Here is a 19,406-nt window from a genome sequence, read left to right as displayed (position 1 = left end):
GCTCAGCCAAGCCAACCACTGAATGCATCAGCACCTCCCTTGCAGCCAGACCACGCAAACCCCAGCTGGCAGCATCTCCCCAGCCCACACCGCGCCGACCACCGTCACCCCCTGAAAGGCTGCGCTGGGCGCGGGGTGCAAACCACCCCCCGGGACCCCCGGAGCACCCCTGCAACCCTCCGAAGGGGACCTGCGGGCTGCAAAGTATCACCGAGGCAGAAGCGACCCGGCCCGAGCAGCGAGGAGCCGGCTGCTGCTCCCAGCCCGCGGTGTCCCTCCATGGCACGACGCACCGCAGGGATTTTCGGCGTGGGGACACGCTTACCGGCTTGCAGTTTGTGTGAGTCTGCTCTCCTTCAACGTCCTCTAAAGCACTTGGCTCCTGATTCGGAAGGGAGACTTGAAATAAAAATTAAAAGGCAAACAAAACCAGTGTCTCCACTTAAAAGCCCTTTAAAGGCTTGGGAATGATTAATGTGTTTAAACTATAAACTGTAGCTGTTTTAAGAGGAGATAAATAGGAGACCAAGACTTCTGACTACCCAAAGAGCGCGAGAGCGTGAGTAAGCAGCCGTGACAAGCTTCGCACCCTCGCGGAGATGGGGTTCTGCGGAGGACGCACGTGCTCCCTGCCACCGCGGCTTTCGGAGACCACGCATCGGGCTGACCCCAAACGAGCAACCTCCAATTAAGCTTTTCCCTCGCCAGCTGCCCCGCGCGGGGTCAGCACACCCGGCTCGGCCGGGGCTGCTGGAGAGCTGAAGATGGCTTCCAGCGAGCAGCGAGCGGAGCAGCAGCAGCCCGGCTCATTAGGAGGGTTGACGAGCCGTTGGCAGAGCAGGGCTGGCACGAAGCTTCCCCGTTTGCCTGGGGGATGGACAACGGGCACGGCACCGCCGGTGCGGCTGTCTCAGAGCAGACAGTTCCTCTCCCGGCTCTCCAGGATGGAGAAATGTGGCAGCGCTGAGATGAGCGGAACCTCTGCCCGCTGTCGAGTGCCAGCTTCTCCTTGCAAACCCACCCAGGCGAGCGTTGCCCGTCTCGGCCCCGCTCCAGGACTCGCCAGCGTAGCTCAGCTCAAGCGGGGATGAAGCAGGACCGGGGTGACAGGGGGAAGCCACGGCAGCAGGGACGTTTGCCACGAGCCGCTGGCTGGGGCTGGAGGTAGCGTGGGCGGCCGGCAGCACGTCCCCCCTGCGACGGGAGCGTGGTGGCAGAGCTGCGAGGTGCAGATGCATTGGCACGTCGTGAGAAGCAGCTGCCAAGGCCGCTCGTCACCTCCACAACCCAACCACAGCGTGACGAGCCCGGGGAGCCTGATGGAGGACTGATGGACGGGAGGAGACGTGGGGGGAGGGACAGGCAGAAGCCTCCGACCTGTTCCAGGAGCACAACCCCACGTCCCCAGGAACAAAACACGCTCTTGGTGGCACTGCTTGGTCTGTTCTGTATTAATCAAACAGAGACCTGAGACAGAAAATCACGTGTCTCTCCCACACAGCCCTGGTGGGACCCCACCGCTCTCCTCTCCCCAGCCTGGCAAGCCAGAAATCTCCCCTCCAGCTTTGGCAGATGGTGAAATACTCTATAAGAGAGAGAAGGAAAAGCGGTGATGACAAAGCCATTTCCACCACGGATGAGTAAAGCACCTTGAAGTCCCTCCAGAACGCGGCGTGGTGTCCTCCCGGGCAGCTCACAGCGCTCTGCCTGGCAGCTGAACCCCGAGCCTGCTCCTGAATTATCAGCACCGCCTTAGCCGGCTCCCTTGCTGCCCAGCTCCTTCCGTAATTGAGAGCTGTGCCCTGGAAACTCCGGGATTTACATTCCTGCCTTGCTCCATATCCCGGCACAGAGATGCTGTTCCGTCCCCGGAGCCGCCGTGCTGAGCCGCTCGCCCTCCCCGGAGCGCGGAGGCAATCCTCCGTACCCTTCCCAGCACCACCTCTCACAGAATCACAGAATGGTAGGGGTTGGAAGGGACCTCTGTGGGTCATCTAGTCCAACCCTCCTGCCCAAGCAGGGTCACCTACAGCAAGGTGCACAGGACATTGTCCAGGCGGGTCTTGAATATCTCCAGAGAAGGAGACTCCACAACCTCCCTGGGCAGCCTGTTCAAGTGCTCCGTCACCCTCAGAGGGAAGAAGTTATTTCTTCCCATACCTGAAGACCCCCTCGCCCTGTTTCCCCCCCAGGAGTGGCACCGGAGCTCCCCGCTCAGCACAGCCCACTCCCCACACCTGCCATCCAAGCCTCACCGTCTGGAGGTCCCAACAGGCTGGGTTCGCCACGAGCCGTATCCCGGTTCTCCGGTTTCTTGTGGCTTCCTTGGTGATCCAAGACAGAGCTGCAGGGACAAAGAAAACGCCCAAAGCAAAGACCATCAGATCTGAGCACGGAGAAACTCCGTTACCAGCTCTACCCCAAAGAGCATGACGCAGACGACGCAGACGGAGCCCATACTGGAAACCCCAGGGGTGGCTTCTTCCACCAGCGACACCCCAAAACGAGCCCAGTGGGAGCGGTTTTGGGAAGTGGAGAAGGTGTGGGTGCAGGGAAGGGGCTGGTGCTGTGGGCTCGCCTTGCAGGATTCGTTGGGGTGGCGGATCCTCCTGTGGAGGGCAAGCCAGAAGCGAAGTGATGCGTGGGACTTTGCTGCAGGATTCAGGTGGAGTTCCACGGGCCATTTAGCAGGTAACTGTCACCCCAAACAGCACGGATTATTCAGACAACAGACGACAAGCCAGGGTAACGCTGCTCATAATCCCGTGTGTGTTCAAACACTTTGACGGCTAGATAAATAGACTATTTAATTAAACCAACAAGTCATCGTTTATTTTCACATCACAATAGGTTAAATGACTTTTTATTCCCATTTTCCATATCAACAGAGCAGACTTTTTGGTAATAAAAGCTAAACTCTAATTAACAGCTGGTGTGGTTGTACTTGGCAGCGTCGTGAGTAATTCAGCACAAAACAAACACATTTACCGTAAATGGCTTTTGATTGCAGAGACCAAGGCGATGGATGCTGTGCCAGTGGGCGCCAGCGACCGCCCGGTTACTGCTTTGGAGGCCTTGCGGCGGGACCGGGGGCGAGGTGAGAGCGGGCACCCGCCTGTCTGGGGACGGGGAAATTGGGAAATTATGTTATGTTCGCCAGGTTGGATGGAGCTCTGAGCACCCTGGGCTGGGGGAAGATGTCCCTGCTCATGGCAGGGGGGTTGGAACCAGATGAGCTTTAAGGTCCCTTCCAACCCAAACCATTCTATGATTTATTGTCTCAATGATTTATGGACAGAGCCCGGGATGGGGGCAGCACCCATGGGTGCTGCTGCAACGCTGCTGAAGGAAGGCAGCCAGGGCCCCCCCGACCACAGCGGGGTTACGGGAGGAGCACCATGGCAGAGGGGGGTCCTCCTGAGCAATGACAACACACAGGCAAGCGATCAGCCCTACCTGCCCACCGCCCAGCAGACAGGACCACAGCCCCCTGCCCCGGGATGCTCCCACCGCCGATGCACGGCCACGCCTGCTGCTGCAACCACCAAACGCTGCTCAGGGGTGGGAGATCAAGAATAGTGTGGCCAGCAGGATGAGGGAGGTTCTCCTTCCCCTCTACACTGCCCTGGTGAGGCCTCATCTGGAGTACTGTGTCCAGTTCTGGGCTCCCCAGTTCAAGAAAGAAGAGGAGCTACTGGAGAGAGTCCAGAGAGGGCTACGAGGATGGTGAGGGGACTGGAGCATCTCTCCTATGAGGAGAGGCTGAGGGAACTGGGCTTGTTCAGCCTGAAGAAGAGAAGGCTGTGAGGGGACCTTATAAATGCCTACAAATATCTGAAGGGTGGGTGTCAGGAGGATGGGGCCAAGCTCTTTTCAGTGGTGCCCAGTGACAGGACAAGGGGCAATGGGCACAAACTGAGGCACAGGAAGTTCCAGCTGAACCCGAGGAAGAACTTCTTCCCTCTGAGGGTGCCGGAGCACTGGCCCAGGCTGCCCAGGGAGGTTGTGGAGTCTCCTTCTCTGGAGATATTCAAGACCCGCCTGGACAAGATCCTGTGCAGCCTGCTGTAGGTGACCCTGCTTCGGCACAGGGTTGGACTAGATGACCCACAGAGGTCCCTTCCAACCCCTACTATTCTGTGATTCTGTGATTCTGTGAGATAAAATCTGCCCAGCTCATCATTTCCTATCATAACTTCTTTTTTTTTTGGTTCCCCCCCCTCCTTTTAAATCATCGCCGCTTCAATAAGCGCCTCGCTGCGGTCGTGCTGGCGAGGAAGGGGCTGATGCTGTCAACGTGGGGAAATAAATGGCAATTCCGTGGCTTGACGTGCCAGCAGCATGGCTTGCACGGCTCCCCACACCTCGCAGCCCCCCAGCCCCGAGGGCTGCCTCGGCACGCTGCCGGTCACGCCTGCCCCCTTCGCATCTTTTGCATTATTCATGCAGAAATATTGACAACAGCTTGAAGTCCCCGGCCACGAAAATTATTTAAAATCAGTCTCTCCTGCTTCACTTACTGATTTCCCATTTGAAGAGTTTCTCCGGTGATTTAAATCCCGCGTCCTCACCCAGGGCTCCGCATCGATCCGCTGCTGGGCTGGAGCGATCCCCGCGCCGGGCAGCGCGTGCCCCGGCAGACGCCGGCTGGCAGCAGAGGCACCGGGACCCCCGTGATTTGTCCCCCCCAAGCAGGCAGCTTCCCTATAATATGCGAGAGGATTTTTTCAAGTTAAAACAGAGGGAAGGTTTATTCGGAGATGCTCGAGCGGGGCTTTTTGCTCCGAACTGAGGTGTGGGTGCAGAGGAGAGAGGGGTGCTCCCCATGGACCCACTCGTGCTCTGCTGAGCGGGGCTTGGGTGCCCCCGGAGCAGCTGCTGCAGCCTTCAGGCTGGGGAACCGGTCTGGGAGCAGATTTACGACAGCGCTGGGGAGTCAGCGCCCGTGATTTCCCATCCCGCTTGCCCGAAAGCCCCTGCTCCGGTGCTGCCAGTGCGCTTGGCCAGCTCCCGTTGCCAGAAGGAAACTGGGAGCTGAGAAAACCGACAGCACCGGGTTAGCAGCTGGCTGGACGCAGAATTACGACCCAGCGGGAAGAGCCAGATGCTGCTTCCAAGCTGGTGGCCCCGTTCGCCTGGGAGAGGGGACGTGGGGACACGAAGCCCCTCCAGAACACAGCAGCAACCCCATGGAAGCAGCTCCCGAGGGGGTGAGAGGGATGTTCTCTATCTCCAGCAACGTTTCAGCACTGCACAAGGAGCAGGAGGGCTCAGACTGGAGCAGGGTCTCCCCCAGGGTCCGAGCCTGGGCCTGACCCCTCCTTGCCCGACTGCACCATGCTCATGCCACCATCGGCAGCCCGTCACCCCGGACCCCGACCACGGGCACCGAGGGGCTCAGGCAGCATCGCTCAGGACCTCCTGCCTGACAGGCTGCCATAGCTGGACGGCACCCAGCGTGCAGGGACGCTGCGTGTTCAGCAACTTCAGCATGAGCAAATCCTTTCCGTGAAAGCAAGAATACGTGCAGCATTTTCCCTTGTTTTTAAAGGGAAGGCAAAATCTCGTTATTTGGAGCGAAGCTGGTCACAGCAACCACGTAGAGCAAAACCCGCAGTCTCTAAACCCCAAAAATGCTCCCTCGTGCCATCGTGCCTACCCAAGCAAGCAGCCCAGACCCCCGAGGAACCCCCCCTTTCCCGCGCCAAGAGCCTCCGGTGTGTTCTGACCAGCGCTGGTTTTCCCGGAGGAAACCAGAAGGCTGAGCCCGCCTGCAGCAGCGGAGGGGCCGCATTCGGCTGGGATGCTGCGGCGCAACCCGACGGAAGCCCAGACCCCGTTCCCAGCGGCAGGAACGCTTTCCAGCCCCCACCACCCGCGCTGGCTTTGCTGAAGGCTGGAGGAGCAGCCAGGCAGGAGGGCAGCAAGAACCCTGCCGCAGACCCAGGCGCTCCTAGGGCTCGGCTGAGACCCCTCGCCTTACTCTCAAGCTCTTTCTCGCTGTTGGTGGTGCCTTAGGGACGTGTCCCACCCGCACCCTTCACCGTGGGCATCTCCCACCCGTGGCTTGGCTCGCTGCAGGGCTGCGGAGGGCCAGGGTGCCGTGTCCAGCTCCGGCTCCCAAGCGCTGCCTTCCCCAAAGCACTCCCTCCGCTCCCGCATCTCCGGCGAGACCCTCCCGGGCAGCCACCGCAGCCGGACAGCCCTGGCTGGGACCAGGGAGAGCCTGGGAGACGCAGCCCCCCGCTGAGAACCGAAAATTCACCTTGAAGTTAAACAGAAGCCCCGGGGGACTGCGGCACGGGGAAGCAGCTGCCTCGCATGCTCTCAGGTCACCTTTACAGGGAAAAAGGACAAAGAAGGCAAAACAAGCAAGCGTGCGACGCCGGCATTACCAGCCCCTCTTCCATGGAAAGCACAGGAATTGCAGGATCCTCACCTTGGTCTTCCTGGTGTTTAGGATGAACCTGGACAGCTTCATTAGGGTTATTTTAATTCCTGGCGTAGATCTGAGGGGAGAAGGGGGGCAGTTCCCCTGCACACGCAGTAATTACGGACATTGGCAGCCCTGGTACTCGCTCGTTTCGCGGTGGCAGGGGGTGCCCCTCGCCCAGCCACCCCCTCCCCACGCCAGCAGGACGCGGGGCCGGGCAGGGGGATTCACCTCTGCCGTCCCCCGCTATCGGCAGTGGTCAATCTGGACGCTGCCTTTGACCCCTTCCTGAACTCCTCCTGCACGTCTCCTACAGCCAAGGCGCTTCCGAGCGGAGCGTCTCCCACCCTGGAGTACTGTGTCCAGTTCTGGGCTCCCCAGTTCAAGAAAGATGAGGAGCTACTGGAGAGAGTCCAGCGGAGGGCTACAAGGATGGTGAGGGGACTGGAGCATCTCCCCTACGAGGAGAGGCTGAGGGAGCTGGGCTTGTTCAGCCTGAAGAAGAGAAGGCTGTGAGGGGACCTTAGAAATGCCTCTAAATATCTGCAGGGTGGGGGTCAGGAGGATGGGGCCAGACTCTTTCCAGTGGTGCCCAGCGACAGGACAAGGGGTATTGGGCACAAACTGAGCCACAGGAAGTTCCGTCTGAACATGAGGAAGAACTTCTTCCCTCTGAGGGTGACGGAGCCCTGGCCCAGGCTGCCCAGGGAGGTTGTGGAGTCTCCTTCTCTGGAGATATTCCAGCCCCGCCTGGACGCGGTGCTGTGCAGCCTGCTCTGGGTGACCCTGCTTGGGCAGGGGGTTGGGCTGGGGGACCCACAGAGGTCCCTTCCAACCCCTACTATTCTGTGATTCTGTGATTCTGTGATCCCCACCCCAGCAAGAGGTCAGCTCAGCAAAATAACCATTTGTGTGAATTTTGGGCCATGCACCCAGGCTGACAAGCCTGGCTCTGCGAGGGAGAACACCCGCCGGGCTCCAGGGCGATGGCAAGAGTCACGCTCCCGTGCTGACCACTTCTCCAGCTCACACAGGCTGCTTTCTATTGCCACCCCCGGCAAAACACGAGCTACGGGCGCACAGCACGACGTGGGACAGATTTTAGTCAAACCCCACGAGCTGCAAAGCCAGAGGAGATGTTACTTGACCAAAACCCCCAGTTTCCAACGCCGGCGCGGAAGCCGCTGGGCGCAGCGCAGAGCACGCAGGGGGATGCACAGCCGCCCGGCCCAGAATGCTTTTCCAGGGATGCAGCTCTATAATGGAGGTGTCCCCCCAGTCCAGGAATGCAGCTCAATAATGGAGGTGTCCCCCCAGTTCAGGGATGCAGCTCTATAACGGAGGTGTCCCCCCAATCCAGGGATGCAGCTCTAACGGAGGTGTCCCCCCAATCCAGGGATGCAGCTCAGTAACGGAGGTGTCCCCCCAATCCAGGGATGCAGCTCTAACGGAGGTGTGTCCCCCCCAGTCCAGGGATACAGTTCTAGAACAGAGGTGTGCCCCCCAATCCAGGGATGCAGCTCAATAATGGAGGTGTCCCCCCAGTTCAGGGATGCAGCTCTATAACGGAGGTGTCCCCCCAATCCAGGGATGCAGCTCTAACGGAGGTGTCCCCCCAATCCAGGGATGCAGCTCAATAACGGAGGTGTCCCCCCAATCCAGGGATGCAGCTCAGTAACGGAGGTGTCCCCCCAATCCAGGGATGCAGCTCTAACGGAGGTGTGTCCCCCCCAGTCCAGGGATACAGTTCTAGAACAGAGGTGTGCCCCCCAATCCAGGGATGCAGCTCAATAATGGAGGTGTCCCCCCAATCCAGGGATGCAGATCTACAACAGAGGTGTGCCCCCCAATCCAGAGATGCAGCTCAATAATGGAGGTGTCCCCCCAATCCAGGGATGCAGCTCTAACGGAGGTGTCCCCCCAATCCAGGGATGCAGCTCTGTAACAGAGGTGTCCCCCCAATCCAGGGATGCAGCTCTATAATGGAGGTGTCCCCCCAGTTCAGGGATGCAGCTCTAGAACAGAGGTGTGCCCCCCAAATCAGGGATGCAGCTCTAGAACAGAGGTGTGCCCCCCAAATCAGGGATGCAGCTCTACAACAGAGGGGTGCCCCCAATCCAGGGATGCAGCTCTATAACGGAGGTGTCCCCCCCATCCAGGGATGCAGCTCTAACGGAGGTGTCCCCCCAATCCAGGGATGCAGTTCTATAATGGAGATGTATCCCCCCAGTCCAGGGATGCAGCTCTAGAATAGAGGTGTGCCCCCCAATCCAGGGATGCAGCTCAATAATGGTGTCCCCCAAATCCAGGGATGCAGCTCTGTAATGGAGGTGTCCCCCCAATCCAGGGATGCAGCTCTAACGGAGGTGTCCCCCCAATCCAGGGATGCAGCTCTAACGGAGGTGTCCCCCCAATCCAGGGATGCAACTCTATAATGGAGATGTATCCCCCCAGTCCAGGGATGCAGCTCTAGAACAGAGGTGTGCCCCCCAATCCAGGGATGCATCTCAATAATGGAGGTGTCCCCCCAATCGAGGGATGCAGCTCTACAACAGAGGTGTGCCCCCAAATCAGGAATGCAGCTCTAATGGAGGTGTGCCCCCCCAGTCCAGGGAGGCAGCTCTAGAACAGAGGTGTGCCCCCCAATCCAGGGATGCATCTCAGTAATGGAGGTGTCCCCCCAATCCAGGGATGCAGATCTACAATAGAGGTGTCCCCCCCAATCCAGGGATGCAGCTCAATAATGGAGGTGTCCCCCCAGTCCAGGGATGCAGCTCTGTAACAGAGGTGTTCCCCCCAATCCAGGGATGCAGCTCTACAACAGAGGTGTGCCCCCTAAACCCAGGATGCAGCTCTAACGGAGGTGTCCCCCCAATCCAGGGATGCAGCTCTAACGGAGGTGCCCCCCCAATCCAGGGATGCAGCTCTAACGGAGGTGTCCCCCCAATCCAGGGATGCAGCTCTGTAACAGAGGTGTCCCCCAGATCCAGAGCAGTCACCAGAGAAGGGGGCCGTGCTCCCGTGAGGATAACTCACCCACTGCAGCTCTCCTACAGCCGTCCCTGTGGAACGGCCACGGCACGGCCGCAGCCCCGAAGGCGCAGGCTGCAGACACGTGGAGGTCAGAGAGCGGCTTCCAGCGAAGCGAGAAACCAACAGGCAGCAGCATCAACCCCCGGCTTCCCTGGGAAGAGACGGGGGGCCACGAAGGAAAGCTGCTGCCCCGGGCTGGGGCAGGGACGAGCATCCACCTGGTTCTTCTGTTTCACTCCCCAGCTTCTCACAAGCTACCGCTCCCAGCTTCTGCTGACGCTGGGGGCTGTAATTTGGTGTGGATTCCCCCTCTTCCTGCTAAAGAAGCTCTTCTTTCTCCTACCGCCCTTCATTTGCTCCGTTCGGTTTGGAGAACCTGCCAGGAGGGAAGGAGGAGCCACGTCCAGGGCGGATTACCCAAGCTCAGAAAACACGGCGACGCTTTCGGAGCCGCATCCACTCCGCCACCGGAGAAAGGCAAACTCAACCCCAAGAGTCAACCCTGGGAAAGAGGAAAAAAAAAAACCAAAAAACCAACCAACCCCACCACCTGCATTTACTTTGCGTGACCTCCAGCTCCGACCGTCGCTGGCGTAGAATTAATACGGAGGGGAGGGAAAAACACCGCGTCCTAAAGCAAACAGCAAGGACAAGCTCGGGGTGAGTATTTAAGCGGTTATTAGCGAGCGCTTGATTGCAAACCTTGCCGGAGCCCCGCGGAGCACGCGATGCTTGTTTTCCCAGCACTTAGCAACTGTCCTGTTAGGGAACGGAGCGTAGGTGTTGTAAAGTCAATATTGTTCCAAGGAGGCGTGTGACGAAGGGCTGGCGGGCTGCGGCGCGGCGGAATCGCTGCCTCGCTGGGGTTGGACAGCTTGGCTGCAGCGCGCGTGATTGCCCCTGAATTACTTTTCCAGATGGGTGTGACATAAAAGATGAAGATCGTAGACCCAACGTGATTATTTCCACTGAGGAGATGAGCGCGTGGGTTTGGGGTTGGTTTTGATTGAACCAAAAATGTATTTTCAAGTGGTTCCACGTCCCCGCTGCCCATTCACCCCCTCCCTCCCCTTTTTTCCCCAATTCTAAGAAACCATCCTTCAATCTGAAATTTATCCTGGTTGTCGTTGCCAAGAGGTGCGTTGGAAAGAAAGGCCACAAATCCCCTTAGCATCTTCTTCAACGGCCGGACTTCAAATAGCAACCCTCAGAAAAAGAATTAGAAAAGAAAAAAATCATACTTTGTTTGCACCTAGATCATCAGAGCGTGAAAGCTTTTAATTGCCGACGTACCCACCCCTGGGGCAGCCGCCTCTGAGCTGCCGGCCCATGGAGCGCTCGATCGGAACGCTTGCTTTTTGATGGCCAAATCTGCCAGAAATGTTGAATTGCAGTTAAAAAAAAAAATAAAAGCCATATCCACAGAAACACCCATGCAGATAAAATGGATATTTTCCATTATGGCAATAATTCCTTGCAGAATTGTGACCCAAATCACGTGGGAGACGCCTGTCCCCCCAGCTCAGATGTGTCCCCCCCGGGCAGGGCTCCTGCTCCGCACCCCCAGCCCTGTCAGGTCTCCCTGCCTTTGACCTGGAACCATCACCCAGCACCCCGAAAGCGAAGAGCCCGGGCCCCGGTCCCTGCTGCCCCACCGCGTTCGATGCGCTGGAGCTGCAATGGCTGCGATGCCGCAGCCCCAGAGCGGGGAGCCATTAACCTCTGCCCGCGAGGCCACCGGGGGGAAATCAGTAACTTCACTTCTTGAGTGACAAGAAAATAGACAACACTGTCGCCAGCGCAACCTGAGAAGCCATTTTCTTCCCACATGTGACAGAAAACACTTTTTTTTTTTCTAAATACACTGGATTATTTTTTTTTTTTTTTTTTAAAGGATCTTCCCAGTTTGCAAATCTTTCACATTTTTACTGGGCACGCACCTCCGCTCCAGATCCAGAGCTGCGTTTTTCTAATCCATCGCTTTTTTTTTCCTCTTTATAAAAGCGGAGGCGTCCAGCCCGGACCTTAAGAGGAAGGTGGAAGCCCAGGGGCGTCAAGCCCAGACCTTGAGGGGAAGGTGGAAACCCAGAGGCATCAAGCCCAGACCTTGAGAGGAAGGTGGAAACCCAGAAGCGTCCAGCCCGGACCTTGAGAGGAAGGTGGAAACCCAGAAGCGTCCAGCCAGGACCTTGAGAGGAAGGTGGAAACCCAGAGGCGTCCAGCCCGGACCTTGAGAGGAAGGTGGAAACCCAGAGGCGTCGAGCCCAGACCTTGAGAGGCAGGTGGAAGCCCAGAGGCATCAAACCCGGACCTTGAGAGGCAGGTGGAAGCCCAGAGGCATCAAGCCCAGACCTTGAGAGGAAGGTGGAAACCCAGAGGCGTCAAGCCCAGACCTTGAGAGGAAGGTGGAGCTCCAGGCTCAGATCCTAACGCCGCTGCTCGACCTCTTCATGCCTCTGGAATTACCATCAGCTAAACCCCTCTTTTCCGCTGAAACGTTGTCCAAAGACGAAACTGTCCGTAAGCGTCGCCCGGAATAAGACGAAGGCTTCTGCTCTACGGGAAGCATCCCACCCCTAGCCCCTCCGGCCGGCAGCGGGCGAGGAGCAGCCCCAGCCCCAGCCCCGGATCCTTCGCTCCCCTCCGGGTCTCGCTGCCTTTTCCTCCCGCGCCGGCCTCCCCCCGGCTCCGCAAAGAGCGGCGCTGCCTTGTTTGCAAAGGCGGCGTTGACATTTTATTATAAACGGTCATGTCAATTTGATAACGTTAATTACTTCTTATTTTGGAATCTGATTTGCGTGGGAGGTTGAGTTGGTTAAAGAGCAGGATCGGTGCTCGAAGGGGAGGCGGCGGGGGGAGCGGGCTGGGGGGGCGAGGGGCAGCTCCCCACCCTGCCGGGCTCCAGCCCCGCGGTCGGAGGGTTCATCAACCCAACAGCTGAGAGCATTAACGTACCAGAGCTCAGAATTCCCAAAGCAATAACGCATTCGGATAGCCCGAGCTCAAGTAAATATTTACTTTGTCTTATTTATCCACTGAATTTCTGGAAGCGGCGGCGGAGTTCTGCTTCCCAGCGCTGCTCCAGTTCCAAGTCCACGGCAGAACACCCTTCCTGCTCATACTAACTTTAATATCAGTGTTATGTTTAAAATACTTGCATTATTGCAGATTTATTTTTTCTTCCTTGCATTGCTTCATTCCAACGTCTAAACCTCGGCAACCCCGACCCTTGCAGAGGGCCCACCCTGCCAGCCACCTACCACCCCTCCACCCAACAGCCCCAAACATACTCACACCAGCTTGTTTTAGCACATCACATGCAGAAGAAGAAATGCCCAGCCCTGCCAGAGGAAGTTCCGTCTGAAGATGAGGAAGGAAAAAGAACTTCTTCCCTCTGAGGGTGACGGAGCCCTGGCCCAGGCTGCCCAGGGAGGCTGTGGAGTCTCCTTCTCTGGAGATATTCCAGCCCTGCCTGGCCACGGTGCTGTGCAGCCTGCTGTGGGTGACCCTGCTTGGGCAGGGGGTTGGGCTGGGTGACCCACAGCCGATGCCCGTCACCCTGGCCACCTTTGCTGTCACAGCTCTCACCAGGCGTGGGCATCAACCTGCAAGAGCTGTGCCCTTCCAGAAGCACCAGAAGACCCTTCCCGTGCCTGTCCTGGGGAATTCGTGTGTCGGGAGGACTGCCAGTAAGTGATGAAGCACAGCATGGGAGGTCTTCCTCCCTTCATCTCTCCCAGGCAGGGTGCTCCAGGCAGCTGCCCTTCTCCAGAGCGTCTCCAACGCCCTCGCTAGCCGCTCCCACTGTATTTATACCCCCGGGCACAGGGGTCCCGGAGGCGTTTGGGGGTCCTGCGCTCCCGACGCTGCACAAACACTGCCAGGACTCGGAGCAGACCAAGGGCAAGGTTCAGCCAAGCCCAAGAGGCTGACGGAGGGGTCAGAAACCCTCCCCAGGGCAGCAGCAGGGCTAGCTCACGTCGAAACGCAGCAGGACAGAAGATTTACTAGGCAGAGCTGAGCTTACTTACTCTGTGTGTTCTCCGTAAAGGTTAAAGCTCTGCGAGCCAACACGGGTTCGGGGGCTTCGCCGTGACCCGCTGCTCCACATGCTCATTTAATTTAATTTCTCTGGCTTTTGTCTGCAGAACACCTTCTACCCCTTTCAACAGTCAAGAGCCAAAAGCCCAGAGCTAATATTTATGCCTTAGATCTCCTTGATGATGCAATCTCGTAACAAATCACTACTTAAATAATCCAGCCATTTAATCATCCAGAAATGTGTAGAAATAAAAGGATTAGCCTCCTATCCTGGGGAATTCTATTTTACAGGCTCTAGTTTTTTCCCTAATAAAACAACAAGAGCAGCTCACGGTATCTGAAAAATAAACCCAGGTATCCAAAGCTCCAGAGCAGCCGAGCTGTGGGGCAGGAGGCAGCTTCTCCACTACCAGCTGCAACTCCTTGCTCACCAGTTCAGGAGTTCTCATCCCAGCCCTAGGTTAAATGAGGTGTTTAACTCTTGCCCGCCCAGTCTCGGGGAGCTCACGTGAATTCTTTGCTGGGGCAAACTGGGAATCAGCCCGCTGCCTTTCCCCGGCAGCTGACTCGGGGCGATCCAACCACGCCAACGCTGTCCCCCGACTGGTGGCTCTGGCCAAGGCAAAGGACAAACTTCTTCCCTACCACAAACAACTGTTGTTCCCCATCACCGCCCAGGCACCCTTTCACTCCCCCTTTTTACAGGCTTCATCCACGAAGCTGACTATAATCAGAGACAATATAATTTTAGCACGCGGGGGGATTATTTTTAACAGAGTCTGAACTCAACATCAATCAGGACAGACACTGGAGACAAACGCTATTTCTGGGAAGCACAGAGCAGCTCGTTGGGAGAGATCCTTAATTCTACGCTGTGGAGGCTGCCGGGGCAGGTCCTGCCCGAAGGAGGATGGCCACCAGCGCTGATGGGGACGTCTACACATAAACATCTGCCCTGTTTCTAGGGAAGGATGAAGCCCCGTCCTTGGGACGCGGACGCTGCCGAGCTGTCACAGACACCGGCCGTTCTTCACATCCCCTGCCCTCCCCAGCAAGGTGAACGCTTTTGCCTGAAGCAGAAAGGTTCAGGGTGGTTTTTGTCACCCTCAAAGCCCTCAGACGCTGCTCCCAGCCTTGTCCCCACGCACCAACCCCCCCTGCTCCGCCAGCACAGGCTTTGCCACGTGCCAGCGGTCCACCCGCTGCCATGGCGTCGTGAGGGATGCTCCTGCCTGCCAGGACTAGTGCTTGGAATTGCTCACACTGTGCCATGAATGCAGCCTCTCCAAGCACCAAAGACTCCTGTTTTAATTCCTTTGGGCAAGCTAAAGCTTATTTCTGCAAACTCTCAAGAGTCAGCCAGCCCCTCAGCACCACTCGCAGGCCGTCACCGCGGGCACGGCTGGGGGGGATGGAGCCATCGTGGACCACCCCCGGCCAGCACTGCCCACGCCACGCTGCCACAGAACATCCCATACACTCTGCAGTCACCAGGGTTGGCAGGAGAGAGGAGACCACGAAAGGGAGCGGGAAATAGAGAAGAGCTCCCTGTGAGAAAGGCCATTAGAAGCAAAAATAAGCACTAAAGCTGAGCCTATCCCAGGGATCCGGCAGCAGCCGTTCTCCGCTCCCAGCCCCATTTGTGGGCTGAATTCCCACCTCCCCGTTACACACTCAGCACCATCCGACGGGGACAGGGCAGCACCAGAACCCCAGGTTTGTCCATCCCAGGTCAGCGCCTGCCCCTGCAGCCCGTTCTGCCCCCCCATCGTACAGCCAGGACAGGGCAGCAGCACCGAGCCCCGCGCTCTGCCCTCGGCACCATTGCTTGGCAGAGATGTTCTGCCACAGCTTTGAAGCAGAAGCTGACCCCCACCTCAGCCAGCCTGCGCTGGCCCCCCGATAGCCAGGTTTTCTGGCCGGGCCTTTGATTCCTCTCTGCAAACGGCTTCCACCGGGCAGCACAGGGGGGTCTGGAGACTGACAGGCCCCAGCCGAGAAGCCGGGCTGAGAACAGCTGTAGCAGGTCGGAGCGTGTCAGCACGCAAGGGTGAAGCACGCACGGGAGCTGCCAGGTCCAAAAGCAAACAGGCTGCTCCGAACTGGCTTTTTCCTCCCCTGCTCCCTGGCAGCCTGCCCGGCGCGCAGCCTGGGGTCAGCCAGAACACTTCTCACAGCAGCAGAGTGCAGGCACCTTCGTGTTTTCTTTTTTTTGCAAAGCACTTGGCAAGCAGAGCGAGGCAGGCAGTAAAACCCCACTAACTTCACCAGGAAGAGTTCAGCTAATCCTGCAGGCTTCTGGTACTTATATCCTTAACAGTGATTGACTGCCGCAGGCACGGAGGGGCAGAACACGACCCGGGAGAAGATTGGGGTCCTGAACTTCTGCGCCTTATCTCGACCCACTTCAGACTGCTGGCTTTGGAACAGCCCCAGTTCAAGAACAGCTCTACTCCAGCTCGCTGTGTCTACGATTTCAGGGTTGAGCCTGCATATTATTCTTCTGCTTTTCATTACTCAGCAGAGGCTGCAGCCAATTAATGCCAAGAACATCCAAGCAACACAGGCAACAGAGTCCAGAGCCTTCACCTTTTGCCAGTAGGAAACTCTGACGATTCAGAGCTGGCAGGAAGATCGGGCAGCGTTAACTGCAGACTTCAGCCCACTGTGGTAGGAATTTGTTACCTCAAAAGGTAAACATGAATTTAGTTTGGTATTCCTGACAAATGCTGGCTTGCTACGGCACTAAGGGACACGCATGCTGACTGAGAGCCTCCCCTGACGCCAGGCTTGCTCACGGAGCGGGGCATCCACTGCTCACCAGCTCTTTTCCAGGGAGCAGCTGCTGACTGGAAGCGTTGAAATCCTGCCGGCTTCCAGCTCCGTGAACCAGAACTGGCAGAGACGAGCCTCAGAACGGAAGGACTGAAGAGCTGCTCTCACCAGCGGGCGACAAGCCCTCACAGAACAGCGTGATGCATCATGCTGGAGCAGGGTTTGATCCTGCCAGCCGACAGAAGGACTGGCAGGAACGAGAAGGACCTGAACCCTGTTTAAATGAAGAAAAGCCTTAATCACGCGAATTATCATGCCTTTGGTTACTTTGTTTCTGTGTATAACCGAGCTCTCCTCAGCACCAGGTTTGAGCATCCCAACCGTGAGGCGAGTGGGCAGCTCTGAGCACAGAGCAAACACTCCTGCTGCCGACAGCAAGAGCGAGACCTCGAGATGCCCTGGGGTTTAGAGCCCCTGCTTTCTAAATTGCTCTAGCTCAGTAAATTGCTCTATTACTGGGCAATAAAAAAAATTCAGGGCTAACCTCCCCCAAAAGCTTGCCTGCTAGAAGCTTGGAGTTACGCCACAGGGCTATTTCCTTACCCGCTCTCGGGAAACGTTAGCTGCAATCAGTGCAAAGCTCAAGGGAGACATAACACAAGTCATACATGCACGGCAAAGGAAAAAAAGCTGAATTTCCAAAGATGAAAATTTTTCCCCAAAGCCCACTTCCTTCAGAAAGGCTCCTCCATCCTCGCTGACAGCAGTCGGGTGGGAGCCGGCTCCGGCCGACATCGAGCAGGCGGCCTCGCTCAGCTTTCACGGAGGAGCCTTGGTTCAGGCGACTGCCTGCTGCTGTTTGCTTTAACGCTTCCCACAGAATGTCAGCGGAGACTGAAGAACGACAAGCACACAGAGATACCCACAATAAATGCCAGCCCTTGTTAGCCGAGTAAATTGCGTCCTTAGCTGAGTCTTAGGGGAATCTTTGCAGAGTAAACACTGCCGGTACTCTGTGCGAGAGTAAATATGTGAAGAAGACGCAGAGACCTGCAGAACAACTTCAGAGGAATGCGATTGAGTGGCACCCAGTGCAGCTCTGCGGGTGGAGAAGCACTGCTAGGCCTGGGCTGGGAAACGGAGCTGGACGGGCACGCTGAGCTGCTCCGCGGGCCCCCACGCTGCCCCCCCACCAAGCGAAGAGGCTGCAGGAGGTCAGCCCCAGCCCGCAGCCAGGCTCGCTTTCCTTCCAAGCGTGAACCCAGGGCAGCTCGCAGAGCTCATTCTCGCTCATTAGGTTTCAATCTTCAAAGCTATCTGTGGCGCCCATCAAAGGAGGTAATAATAGCATTTGAGTAATTAAAGATGTAGCTAATTAACACCGGAGAAGGTGCAGTACGGTTGTGTTGGCTGCACAGGGGTGATGACTAGTCAAGACTTCAAGCCAGGAGGAGCAGCACAGCCTTCACCCTGCCCTTGAATTCTGCTGGGAGGCACAAGGCAGCAGTCAGCTCAGCCAGCGACCTCGAGGGCAGCCAAGCCACACAAAAAAAACAAGTCACAGACTGGGGACGAGTCGTTACCACCCTGCCACCTTCCCACAGCACCGGCAAGGACAGATATCCTCCCTCGCAAAGTCTTTCTGCCCTTTTGATTGACCTTTGTAACAGGACAACGTGGCTGCAGCAACGGTTTTCTTTGTGCTTAACAGCTTTCTCCTCCAAAACAAGAAATTTCCGAGCAAAGCTCCCGCAAAATATTGTGTGTCAAAATACAGACCTTGGCAAGGACTGTGATAGAGGGGATTGTAAGAAATGTGAAACTATAATAAAAAGCCTTAATATTTTCTAGTTTTTAGTAGTCTTTAGTACTGTAACTTGTATTTCTGCATGCATAGTGATCTAACAATATAACTGTTACACTAATCCCTGTTTTCTCATTAAGGAATGTAGTGGAAGGACATGGGCACAAGCTATCACTTAGTCGTTAGACAAAATAATTAAGTGAAACAAAAGTGGTCTTGATTTTCAGCAAATAATTGGGATAATTGTGGGATAAAAGAGACTCCTAAATAACTCTACTCCAGACAGCTCAGCCTTGGGAGGGCAAATGCGCCAAGCTCCAGAGATCAGGAGGCACCAAGAGAGCAACAAGACTGGAGCAAAACAACCTGAAGGACATGATATACGTGATGCTAGAACTGAGTTTGCGCAGAAACAAATGTCAATCAGTGAACAGCGTGATGAAGAGGATGGGCCTTCATCTTGGGACCCCCGAAGACCACCCAAAGATACTAACAGACATGCGTGAAAGATATTTACATATGCTAATTAGTTCCTAGAAATATAATGAATAATTACCTGTGTGATTGTATTTAACCTGAAGCAACAGGGTGTCTGGCGCGCACGTTTGGAGGAGAGATCCCCTGTGTGCCCGGCGCCGCAATAAAGAATCCCTGCTGAGCAGTGTACATTGTACTGTTAGGTTTTTCTTACCGGATCTTCGAATCAACTGAGAAATAAAGTTTGGCCGTGCATCCTTTGCCACCAGCAGTATAAAACTCAGCGTTCCAAGAGCTGCTTCGGAACGCCTTTCGCATCGCTTTTGGAGCGACCCGAAAGCAGCCACGTTCCGTAGCTGAGAAGATTTCCCCGCACAAAGCTCCGAGCATCAGCCTCGCGCATCTCCCTCCCAGGTTTCCCCAGTAACACTTTCAACACCCCTTACGCTGCTGACAGGATGATTGAATCCAAATCGAACAGATCACGCATTTGACAGCTTGCTCGTTATTAATAGTAGATTAATTATTTTAGTGCATGCGAAGGAGCTAATGTCAACGCCAGAAATAGGAGTGTGGGCTGTATTTTAAGTTTCTTTCATCATTATCTCAGCTGGCCACCCCTCCTACCCCCATCTCCCACAGGGCAGCAGCAGGTAAGGCAGGAAGAAGGGACCCACTGCACAGGTGAGGGGTACCCCAAGACTCGGAGCGTGGAAGGGAGGGATCCCCCGCCCCACGGCCACGCAGGACCAGCCCCGGGCGGTCATTCCACCCCATCTAGTGGCATCTGCTCACCGTGCAGCCGTCCCCGGGCTGTGCCTGTCCAGCGCAAGGTGACAGCAG

Source organism: Opisthocomus hoazin, chromosome 10 (assembly GCF_030867145.1).
Source record: "Opisthocomus hoazin isolate bOpiHoa1 chromosome 10, bOpiHoa1.hap1, whole genome shotgun sequence".
Taxonomy (NCBI): Eukaryota; Metazoa; Chordata; class Aves; order Opisthocomiformes; family Opisthocomidae; genus Opisthocomus; species Opisthocomus hoazin.
The sequence above is the reverse complement of the archived record's forward strand: the minus strand, read 5'-3'. Positions refer to the sequence as shown.